Source organism: Cyprinodon tularosa, unplaced genomic scaffold (genome assembly GCF_016077235.1).
Source record: "Cyprinodon tularosa strain WSP-4 unplaced genomic scaffold, ASM1607723v1 ctg17, whole genome shotgun sequence".
NCBI lineage: Eukaryota > Metazoa > Chordata > Actinopteri > Cyprinodontiformes > Cyprinodontidae > Cyprinodon > Cyprinodon tularosa.
The window spans coordinates 1027947-1041049 of NW_024038531.1; the positions used below are offsets into that span (position 1 = coordinate 1027947).

At 37.8% G+C, this 13103-nt stretch overlaps 1 protein-coding gene across 2 annotated transcripts in view; it reads right to left on the bottom strand.

Moving 5' to 3' along the window:
• glra4a (glycine receptor, alpha 4a) overlaps positions 1-13103 on the bottom strand; it is an 88252-nt gene that overhangs the window by 35844 nt on the left and 39305 nt on the right. The window lies entirely within an intron of this gene.

Consider the following 13103-nt stretch of genomic DNA (forward strand, 5'->3'; position numbering starts at 1 on the left):
CTTCAAATAAGTGCATTTGTTCTTGCATTGAGGAGGTAAAAGATACATTTTGCCAATGGAACAGGACAATTTACACTTAAAATAAGAAAACACAGTTGAATTCTCTTATTTCAAGTGCATATTATCTAAATATCTTATTTTAAGAGTAAAAATACTCATTCCATTGGCAAATCATCTAATTTACCTACTCAAATTAAGGGTGAATACACTTCATTTAAGAAATTTGTACTTATTTCTAGCTCGTTTTTGCAGTGTAGCAAAAAAATTGAAGCATTATATTCAAAATCAATCCACACAGACACCAATGGCAAATCCAGGTAAGGGAAAAAAATTATAAAATAAACCTTTTTAAGTACGAGCACGACCTATAAGAACCATCAGAAGAGTGGTGCAGTTCTGTGTTTTGACCACAGGTGGCAGAATCATTAGAAAACTCTGTCATCCCTCTTTAAAGCTATAGTGTGTAATTTTCACCGACATCTAACGTCCAGACTGCAGACCGCAGCAACATGAACATCTCCCCCCCAACAGTATGGCGAGCGTTACGGACAAAATGTCTTCCACGACGTCCGCATCACCTACCTTCTCAAGTGATGAGGTTTGTTTACATAGATAATTTTACAGATAGTATTTCATTAGTCTGTGTAGGGTATAGATTTCATGTAGACTTAAGATAATAAATATACCCGTTATTTTTTTCTACATTTTTGTGACGTTTTGGTGAGCTGCTTTGCATGGTGATATAAACAGACGAAGTAATTGTAGTCATTAGTTTAACAGCGAGATTGTGTTCGCTGGAAGAATATATATTTCCCGTTTACAGAGTCCAAGTCTTGTTTGTGGCACGGGGGTTACAAGGCGAGGAAGGGGCTAAATATATTTGTAGTGTAACTTTACAAATAATTATATGAAAAAACAACATTGAAAACTATGCATAGTTTTTTCCACCATAAAGTCATAGACAACTTTGTTTTCTTCAATCAAATTAAATCCAAGTAATGTGTTATTATATGAAATAAAAAAGTTAAGGGTATGAATATATTTGGAAGACACTGTATAAATTTGAGATGCAGTATTACAGGAGAAAAGTAGAATCAAAGAGAGTGGGGATCAGCAAATTGTTGGGATCCTCAGGCTTGCCCACCAGAGGGCGCCGAGGATCCTCTTCTGCTCTTTGTTATTTTCTCTTAGACTGGAGTTACAGTTGGGATCTGGAGCTTTACCACCTTCCTCCAGCAGAGGGCGCTGTGGGTCTCCTGGAGCTGGAATCTTCCAGCACACCTGTTATGCATCTACTCATCAGGAGACTACCCCTTTATAAGCTCCTGCCAGACCTTGCTTCCACGCCGCAGTGTTGATCTTAGTTTGGTTAGCAACCTGAGCCTCTGTTACTGGAAGAATCTTAGTTATCTCTAGTGTGAGATCAGATTCTAATCTCTCCTTTGTCTGTGCCTCACAGGAAACCTGTCGCTAGTCTGAAGCTCTGGGAGAGCTGCCACACAGGAAACCTGTCTCTAGCCTGAAGCTCTAGGTGAGCTTAACCTGCTAATCTGCCCTGGTGAGCCAACCTGAAGATTCCTATGTGGATTTAACCTGAAGACTTCTATGTGGAGTTTACCTGAAGATTCCTATGTGGAATCAGCCTGAAGAATCCTATGTGGATATTCCCTGTTGTTCTCTGCAATGAGCTGGAAGCTCAGCCTGAAGAATCCTATGTGGATATTCCCTTTTGTTCTCTGCAATGAGCTGGAAGCTCAGATCTAGGTCTGCCAAGCTAAGCCTGAAGCTCGACGCTTAGCTTCTCATGAACTCTGCTAACCCACAGTCTCCGGTCCCAGTCAAGACTTCAGTGAACCAGTCTCAGAACTTGTTTACGATCTCATGTTCAGAACTTTTAATAAACATTTGAACTTTTTCCCTGCCTCCTCCGTGTGTGTTCTGCATATGGGCTTGCCTCCGTTTACCCATCATGACACAAATCAGTGATAAAAAAAGAAGTACCCAGCTTTAGGAAAATGAGGATGAAAATTTTTAGCAATTAAAACAGATTGGCTCATAATAATTAACATTTTAACTCTGTTAGATGATGTCTCAGTTTTACTGAGCTTGTTATGTTTCGAGCACCGAGAAGGAACAGAGAAGCTAAGGTAAACTTGTCCTCCTCCTGTGATTCCCTATGCTGCTTTCCTGGTGGGGGTATTCCTGACAGAATGATGGCTCAATTGTAATGCTATGAACGTCATACAGGGTTGAGGACTGAGTTGATTGGAGCTCCAGAGTCTTAGACAACCCCTGAAATAAATTACCAACAGGCAGGATTTAAAATGAGAATAGGAGGAAAAAGAGAGGAGAAATGTTTAAGGAGAAAAGATAAAGATCCTGATCAATGCATTAGTTTTCAGTTCGGCCCTTGGCATGCCACAGCATATTTCACCCCATAATTTTGACACAACTGTAAATAGTTCACAATCGGTCATGATCTAAAGCTTTGTACTAAAGATGGCAGGTTCAATCCCAAGGCAGCTTTGCTGGTGTACGTGTTACTGTGAGTGTGTGTGGAGCCAGTCTCTGATCCATCAATCTTAGGGCCTCTTAGCTCTATCTACAGTCACATAAACTGCGCAGTCAGGGACTATAGGTTGGAGGTCTTTGTGGAGGATATTTCAAGACACAGAGGAGAGATTGACATCATGATATATTTGTGTTCTCTAACAGTTTAGGCTGCAAATAGAAATTCAAACCCAGGCCAAGCCTAATTTCTTTGTCATTACCAACACGCTTCTTTATGTCCCCTCCACACAAAAATGGTGAAGATTTACTGTCACTATATAGAACACTTTATTTATGCCATTACACCTTTTTTTGCTGGTAGAAATGTTTGTAACTGAGTTTTATTTATGTAATACCCAGGTCAAACATTTTACAACACAAAAAATGCAATTACCAGAGACATTGCAATTTGCTAGACAACTCTTTAATCCCGCTGTTTTCATAGAATCTGGATTAAAAAAAAAGAAATTTTAAAGAAAATTTTATTTCATAGTTTTATGTTTTTTATATAGTTTTGAATATGTAGCTATTATTATTAGTAGTATTACTATAATTATTGCTCTGAAACACATCATATCAATCAGACTAATGACTAACTTAATTCTGTTATGTCTCCACTTTGCAGTTAAACTATCAGCTCTGTCTGCTAGCTCTTCTTTTGTCCTTCTCTTTGTCTTACACATGCTAATGAACAAACAGTCAAAAAATTATAGAGAAAAGAATAAGCCTTGAATGGTAGTTATTCAGTTAATTATATGGGCCCTGGGATCTGGTTAATGTAGCTTGCATACACCAAAAAATAGGCTTGAAACTTCCCAAGGTACATACTGTAGGTGTCCAGGAGCATCCAAAAATGTTTTGCAAGCCACCTTCACTCTATATGGAAGAGAAAACAAACAAAACAAAATAATCGAGGCACCTAGTGCTGCCCAGTATGGCGGAGCCAGGATCTCACCCTTGAACCAGTCCTGGGGTTTGTTGGCGAGCGTCTGGTGGTCAGGTTCTTTCTCCTGGGACACAGCCGGGCAGAGCCCAAAGGAATGAAATGAGGACATGCCCCAGTGGGCCAACCACCTGCAGGGAAAGCATGAGGGGGCGGTGCCAAGAGAACTGGGGAACAGTAAGCGACTGAGGCCTCTGCATCCTGATCTACCTATTGCGAGCCCTTCTGGCTCTGGGGACAGTTTTAATCCACCTTGTAAATTACATGATTGTCAGTTATTTACAGATTTTTCAAAATAAATAAAGTGAAGTCACTGAGATTCATGTCTTGATAAGCTTTAAGTGATCTCTGTAATGTTCTTATGGTGGCCAAGATATGCACTACAAATACATAAATGCACAGTAAATATAAAAGGTACTGAAAAGACAATAACGAGGCCTGCAAAAATCGAAAAAGAGACTAACACAAATTAAACATGCATGTTACATGTCAATTCCTATAGTAAAATCTCATAGATAGGCTGGGAAGTGCTATTTCTGTTTCACTGCAACAAACCCTTTAGTCTCGTTACTACAAAATTTGGTAAACTAAACTGCTCTAAATTTCCCTTGGTAATGTCCGAGTCCCCCAAGTAAGATTCAAGAGACATTAACCACATACACTATATTGCCAAAAGTATTTGCTCACCTGCCTTGACTCACATATGAGCTTAAGTGACATCCCGTTCCTAATCCATAGGGTTCAATATGACGTCGGTCCACCCTTTGCAGCTAGAACAGCTTCAACTCTTCTGGGAAGGCTGACCACAAGGTTTAGGAGTGTGTTTATGGGAATTTTTGACCATTCTTCCAGAAGCGCATTTGTGAGGTCGCACACTGATGTTGGACGAGAAGGCCTGGCTCTCAGTCTCCGCTCTAATTCATCCCAAAGGTGTTCTATCGGGTTGAGGTCAGGACTCTGTGCAGGCCAGTCAAGTTCATCCACACCAGACTCTGTCATCCATGTCTTTATGGACCTTGCTTTGTGCACTGGTGCACAGTCATGTTGGAAGAGGAAGGGGCCAGCTCCAAACTGTTCCCACAAAGTTGGGAGCATGGAATTGTCCAAAATGTCTTGGTGTGCTGAAGCATTCAGAGTTCCTTTCACTGGAACTAAGGGGCCAAGCCCAGCTCCTGAAAAACAACCCCACACCATAATCCCCCCTCCACCAAACTTTACACTTGGCACAATGCAGTCAGACAAGTACCGTTCTCCTGGCAACCGCCAAACCCAGACCCGTCCATCAGATTGCCAGATGGAGAAGCGCGATTCGTCACTCCAGAGAACGCGTCTCCACTGCTCTAGAGTCCAGTGGCGGCGTGCTTTACACCACTGCATCCGACGCTTTGCATTGCACTTGGTGATGTATGGCTTGGATGCAGCTGCTCGACCATGGAAACCCATTCCATGAAGCTCTCTGCGCACTGTTCTTGAGCTAATCTGAAGGCCACATGAAGTTTGGAGGTCTGTAGTGATTGACTCTGCAGAAAGTTGGCGACCTCTTCGCACTATGCGCGTCAGCATCCGCTGACCCCGCTCCGTCAGTTTACGTGGCCTACCACTTCGTGGCTGAGTTGCTGTCGTTCCCAAACACTTCCATTTTCTTATAATACAGCTGACAGTTGACTGTGGAATATTTAGGAGCGAGGAAATTTCACGACTGGATTTGTTGCACAGGTGGCATCCTATCACAGTTCCACGCTGGAATTCACTGAGCTCCTGAGAGCGACCCATTCTTTCACAAATGTTTGTAAAAACAGTCTGCATGCCTAGGTGCTTGAATTTATACACCTGTGGCCATGGAAGTGATTGGAACACCTGATTCCAATAATTTGGATGGGTGAGCAAATACTTTTGGCAATATAGTGTATATAAAATAATGTCCTGATATTTTTTTGGAAAATCCTTAGACCTCATGATAACCTTAGTCTGAATCAGAAGCCAGCCCCTAAATCATACACAGCCTGAATGTTTTTTTTTTTGTTGTTGTTAATTATATTAATTATATTTCCAGAACATCCTTGAGGCAAACTACAATTCCACAGGCTGCTTTGCTTCTGGGCACGTGAAACCTGTCTAAGCCTTTGAGTTTTCAAAGCAACAAAGCCATAAAGGTATCTTTATTTCATTACTGCTGGAGTAGCTGACCCCAATAAATCTAAAGTCTTACATTCTGGAAGTCCAATCTGCAATTAAAGACCTGGTTGTAGCCAATTCAGATTCCATAACCTTCCTCAGAAAATAATAGAAGGTTTACCACAGGTGTGTGCTTTTAGGGATCCAGAATGAAGTAATCCACTAAATGTTCGCACTTCAACATCTCCATTTTACAGTGACAGATCTCTCCAGGAATTTTCCCAGACACCTCAACAAACTCACTGGGTGCCTTGTGACTGGAAAGGTCTAACCTGCTCTTTATCCCAGCATTTAGGACAAATCATCAAATCAATCATAAACTTTATGCAAAAGTGAGCCAATACCAAGTACACTTGTGAAAAACAAATATTTTATAAGTTTACCAATTTTAAAGCCACAAAATAAATGGAAACTGGATTTCCAGTACTTTCCACATATATGTTGGATGGTCGTTTCGTTAAACTACTCATTTACTAAGGTGTTCTTTACTAACATTTAATTAGCCTGACCTTTTACTTCCCCTGCATTCCTTTTTATTTGGCCGTCTGTGCCAGACTTCCGTCTAGAATGCGTGACTAATCTCTTTCCATCAATTACATAGTGAGCCTAAAACTGTCAAACTCTCATTAACGAGTGAATTTACTGGGTTACAAAATCAAAGCTGGATCAAAGGTGAAATAGAACTTCATGCGCATACAAGAACATTTCTCTAACAACGTAACAGTGTTGACTGAACATTCTTATATAATGACACAAGCACGATGAGTAAAGTGTTCTCTAACGTCAGCTCTTTTCTTCTGAAGGACTAAAAATTTCATTTTTATTGTTGTATGCACAAGCCAGTGCTGTCTACAGCAAAGGAAAACCTTTATGCATTACACCAAACTTTATGCCTAACAGACCGTCACAATCTCATAAGATGACAAATTAGTGCTTGTGACAACTTATCAGACAAGTTCTCATAGAATGTTGCTAAATTACATTTAAATAACGAGGTAAAGTTTGGAAGTGACAAAAACTGTACCTAACAGTTACAGTTGATTCCTGATGTTATACAGCGTTAATTATTTTAGCATAGGTAATGATAAAAAAAGGAAAAAAAAAGATAAAAAGATATCAAAAACTGACTACGAAACAATAGAACATCTGTTTCATGCTTTACTTTTTAAACAAAAACAGGATACTATGCTCTAACCACTAGGCCACCACTCCCAAGGAGTAAACAGCACTTTTCGAGGATCATTGTTATACTATAAACAATGTACTAGGCCCCACTATCAAGATAACTTCTGCTAAGAATGGAAAATAAATAAGACTACATTGGGGTTGTTCATAAGCAAGCAAATCCGCTGCAATGATTTATTTTTAACTGTCTTTTTTTTGTTTGTTTGTATTATTTTACTTTTCATGCCTTGTCTATAATTAAAAAGAGTAAGTAAAATTTCATTTTCTCAAAACATCATTCTAGGTTTATATCTCAGCTTTAAATGACTTTTAGGACCAAACAATATGTGAAATAACTGTTGCATAACTGAGTGTTATTAAAATGAAAATTTATACACTCTGCCAGAGGAAGAAGTTTAATGTTCATAAAATTCCATTTATTGAAAATGGTCTGTACTTATATAGTGCTTTTTCAAGTCAGGAGACTTGACCAAAGGGCTTTACACTACATTAATCCATTCACACACTCTTACAGTGGCAAGCTACACTGTAGCCACAGCTGCCCTGGGGCTCACTGACAGAAGCGAGGCTGTTTTACACAGGTGTAACTGGGCCCTCTGACCACTGTCTTGCCTCAAAGACGCAGGCAAGAATGTTCCTTCAACCAGCACTTGCAACAGTCCTCACTCGATGCATGCAAAACCTGCCCATGCATCGCCTCTTATTTTGAAAGTTACTTTAACTTTACCCTAGCTGTGCGTGAGTTCCTGTGTGGCACATCTGTTGTTTAAAGACTAACAGTTTCCTCTCCATTCATCACAAATAAGACTTGATCTGTACATCTGATGGACAATAGAGAGGAGCTGAGTGTTATGAAGCAATGCAACAGAGTCGGTACTAATAACCATACTGAAAAGCTTCTATTTGTGATGAAACTGAGGAAGTTGGTTCTCCTTTGCATTTAATTAAATTGCTCTTGTGTTTCCTGTCATAATTAATGTTTTTCCTCAGTACACCTGTTCAGCACTCAAAGTTGTTCTGCATTCTCTTGATTAAGCTAACCTGGATCGAATGTCATTCTCATAACTTCCCACAATCTATAGCTTGTCTGTTTTCATTGTTTATTATACTTGCTTATTATTAAAACTATGCTTGTTTAACAGTCTCTGTGCTTGTGTAATTTTTCTATAAAAATAACTATGATCAAAGAGTACTTTTAAGTTATGCTTTTAGTTTCTCTCTCCTAACGAGTTTTCAATTTCAAATGTTTAAAGAATTATAAGTTATGAACACATAAGAAATTGTTTTATTTTTTAAAATAAGGAAATATGCCCTTTAATTCAACCTTTTTTTTCTTAACTTGTCCGAATTTTTTTTTGGTGCACAAGTATCTGCTATGGGCTGGGGTCAGTAGATGAGCACAATCTTGAACAATTTTCGTGCTTCTGGGAAGTTACCATCCGGTTAGGTTTAAACGTTAGCTTCATACATGTGTTCATTTTATCTCTCTCAGTCAATGAAGGGATACTTGTTGAATTAAAAATCTGTAATTCACTGAAACAAAGAATTTAAAGTGGTATCTCTTAGATTAAGACAACCCGATTTGATAAATTAGGCTGTTTAACTATTAATTTCTTCCCCCCAAAATATATCTCCTTAGTAATGATTTATGGTTGTAAAATTATGTCATTTTGTCTTTAATGTCCTATGTAAACCTTGTCTTCAGATGTTTCTCTATGATGCCCTATGGCTGCAAATAGCTCCTTTTGATCAATGGACTGGCTGATGAATGGGATTTGGAGCAAACTGCAATTCAACCTTGAACATTCATCTTCAATGACAGGACCAATGTCGCTCTTGTACTATGACAGCCTTTGGTATTGAAATACATGCAGGCAGAGCTCATGCAGACAGGCTCTTCACTTAATCTGTGTTTTTATTAAGTGAAGCATATGATGTATGGAGGAAAAAAGAGTTTCCAGATTTTAAATACAGGAACATCTCAGAATTATCTTCAAGCATTGAACAAGGCTGACACAATCTTTTTTTATAATGTGATGAAAAGATTTAGGGTACTCTACTCTATATAATGCAGAAAATAATATTCAAATAAAACATAGTAAGGATATATTTTAAATCATACCTTTTTAATCACTTATATTTCAAATTTCTTGGCAGGATACCTGTAAGAAACACTGCTTTAAATACACTGATTAAGCATAAGATTATAAACACCTGCTTAATAGTTTATACAGCGGATCCGCAGTTACAGCAAGGACTTCTAAGGCAGGAACCTTGGGTTGAATACTTCAGTTCGTGCCCAGAGAACGAGGTTGATTCCAGCCGATGGGCTGTCAACAAGACGCGGCGGGTGCCGCCCAGAGAGTCCGAGACACTTTAGTCCCATAGGACTAGGACAATAGGACAAACAGGAGATCAGTACCGACCAGATGTAGGAAGGCAGAATAATCCAGAGGGTGAAGACAAAGCCGGTGCCATGGATGTGTTCTTAAACAGCATGGCAGGGCCTTATGATTGTCAGCAAAACATTGTCCAGAGTATTATAATGCCCCAAGCAACATTCATCTCTGATTTATTACACCTTCTCACCTGCTTTCATTAATCTATTGTTCAACTCTAAAGCTTGAATTACTATTTCTTGTGCTGCTTCTTAAATTTGAAAAAAAAAAAAAAAAACTGAATACATGCTTTTTGCAACTAAGAGGTGTCCACTGACCCATGTCCACTGCTGGAAACAAACCAAAAATAAAACATGAATCTGAACTGATGCATGGAGCAATGGAAGAAGGTAGCACAATCTTAACTGCATACTTTATAGTTACCCATGCTCTCCAGATGTCGAGTTTATATATGTATCTAATGCCTTTTTCAGGTGTCTCGTTATGTTTGATATTCTTTGCTCGAAACAAATGCTTCAGTCATGAACTTTCCCTGAGTTTGTAAATTAAGTAAAGACTGTAAAATGCAAATCTTGTCCAAATGTTCTATTTCCACACTCTTGATTTTTTTCGATTTGTTAATCCGGTGTAAATAACAACTCTGCGCCATCCCTCATGTGAACTAATTTGCACTGTGTGAACTTTAATCTCATCACTGAGCTTTGACATCTGCAGAGAACTTAGCGATGGGATGTTTCCAGGCTTGCGCCGCAGTAATAACCGGGGCACAGCGAGCTGTGACTTGATGACAGAATTATGTTCATGTTTCTATGACTGAACTCCAACCATAACCCCAGGCTGTTCCAATGCAGCCTTAACTAATCTTTAGCACTCTCATCCACTCTGGTCTAGTGAGCTAAAAATTCATATTTGTGTGATATATAATATCCTTCTGTTTATGATTTAATTTGCTTATCTGCCCAAATCCTGCTGTGTTAAATCTGAAGGAGTGAATCAGCACTTTCTTCAACCCCTCGTAGCTGTCATAATGTCACAACTTAATAAAATCTTTCACCCACACACTTTACAAAGTTTCCTGCTCTGAGTTTATCGCAGAGAAGTGTTTCTGCTTTTGATTTTTAGAAACCAAATCTCTGGCCGATTTGAACTTCACTATTTGACATTTATACATGTGCATAAAGGGGAAAAAATGTCCATAGAGAGAATTATCTCAATCTAAACTTGGTGACACAGAAATGTATCTTCAGATGTACCATGATCAGTACAAAAGAATAAGACCATTTACCATGTCAGGCAAGAGGTTGACCGATACTGTTTTTTCTATGAACAATAGTTTATTTAAACTTGAGTACACTCGATTGCCATGTAGTTATATGTTTCATTTTTAGTTCTTGTTATTCCCCTTTTGTCATTCATATTAGCAGTAGATTATGGTTGTTAAATCTAAAGCAACTGGATTTATTTAGAACAGGGGTCTGCAACCAAAAATGTAAAAAACAAAACAAAAAACGATCTGTCTGGAGCAGCAAAAATGTTAAAGTCTTATATAAGCCTCCTAAGGGCTCTAAGTGTACATTAGCCAACTATCAAAATGAATAAGTAAGCCTAAATACGTGATAAGCATTCATGATTAAATGTTTATTTTCCCTGCAGCTCATCCTAGAGAAAATGAGGCACCATGTGGCTGATCTGCTGTACGATATTTGGTACTTTAAGTTTAACTCCCATAACAGTATAAATGTATTATGTTTTCTTGCATTGATGGAATTACAGAGGTACAATAACGAAATCAGATTTTTTGTGTTATTTTTATCTTGAGGATTCGAGAAAAAAAAAGAGATATGTGCATAACAGGACTGCTCTAATTTCAAACCTACGCATATATAAAATAAAATGCAATCCTCTTTAAACAGTAACAATAAAATAATCTTTTTTCCCACTTAATTGAGGCAACAGTGCAATAAAACGCAACAGCAACCTTTTGATAAGGTAAGTAGGCCATGTAAACGAAAATAAGCCAGTATAATTTAATGACAGTGCACCCACCAGTGTGTTTACAACAGCCACCTGACTGGCACCGCGCCACTCTGAAACGTGTGTCGCAGGCTATGACGCAAATCTTTGTTGATAGAAATGCGGAAATTTGTTGTTTAAATGTATTTATTATACACATTTTTACACCATTGGGAAATATAAAGAATGTTTGTTTGTGCTCCTACACACTATATAAAAATGTTTCAGTTTCAGTTTCAGTTTAGTTTATTCGAACAACAAAACAATATAAGATGTGTAAATACAACACAACACAATGAATACATAAACCATAATAAATTGTTCGAAAAGGAATGGGACGAAGTATAAACTTTTAAGTTTCCCATCCCTAATAAATCAAGAGACCTAAGTTGCTCATTTAACTAGTTACATTCACTCTTCCATATTAATCTACCTGTTTTTTATCTTTCCTCTTCTACATATTTATCCAAAAGTAATTTTTTGTACCTTCTCTTAAACAAATTTACGTTCACACTCTGCTTTAAACACGGCTGTAGACTATTCCATAACTTCACTCCACTACTTGATATAGTCATTCTTTTCATCGCTGTTCGTACCGTCTTCGTTCTGAATACTGCATCTCCTCTAAAATTATATTTTACATCTCGTTCTTGAAACAATTCATTTATATTTTTAGCCACTAGTTTGTTTTTTACTTTATACATTACTTGCGCTGTCTTGAATTTTACCAGGTCTGTGAATTTTAATGCATATAGCTGTATAAATAATCGATTGGTGTGCTCTCTAAATCCTACTTTGCATATTATTCTTATTGCTCTTTTTTGTAGTGTGCATATAGATTGTAATGTGCTCTTATAGATGTTACCCCAAACTTCAACACAGTAAATCAAATATGGCAAAAACAATGAAAAATAAAGCATTTTTAGTGATTTTGGGTTCAATATATGACTCGCCATGCTAAGAATAGCACAGCATTTGGCAAGCTTATTTTTCACATAGCTTACATGTGGTTTCCAGCAGATCTTGTGGTCTAAAATCACACCAAGAAACTTTATTTCATTCACTTTTTTTATTTCTTTATTATCAATTGAAATTTTTCCATTAATCTCAGAATTCTTTCTTCCAAATATGATAAACTTAGTTTTGTCCAAATTAAGAGATAATTTATTTTTATCAAACCAAATTTTAAACTTATTCATTTCTGTTGTAATTAGCTCCAAGATCTGCGGTAAACTATCGCCCGAACAAAATACATTTGTGTCATCTGCAAATAAAATCAATGACAATGCCCTTGAAACTCTACAGATGTCATTTATATAAATGATAAATAATTTGGGGCCCAGCACTGAACCCTGTGGTACTCCACATGTAATTTCCAAGAGCTCTGATTTATGTTCCCCTATTTGAACAAATTGCTGTCTATTTCCCAAGTAGCTTCTTATCCAGTCCAACCCAACTCCCCTTATCCCATACCTTTCTAGTTTGGTCAGCAATATGTTGTGGTCATTGGTATCAAAAGCCTTTTTTAAATCAATAAAAACCCCAACTGCCACTTTTTTATCATCAATGCAATCTGTAATTTCCTCCATGAGTTGTAGTAGTGCCTGGGATGTTGATCTGTTTGACCTGAATCCATATTGATTGTCAGTGTATATGTTGTGTTTTTCCATAAAGATATCTAGTTTAGTGGTAAATAGTTTTTCAATTATTTTGGAAAATTGAGGGAGTAAAGAAACTGGCCTATAGTTTGTAAAATGGTGTCTGTTTCCGTTTTTGAACAGTGGAATAACTTTAGCTATTTTCATTTTGTCTGGAAATGTACCTGTTTGAAAGGACAG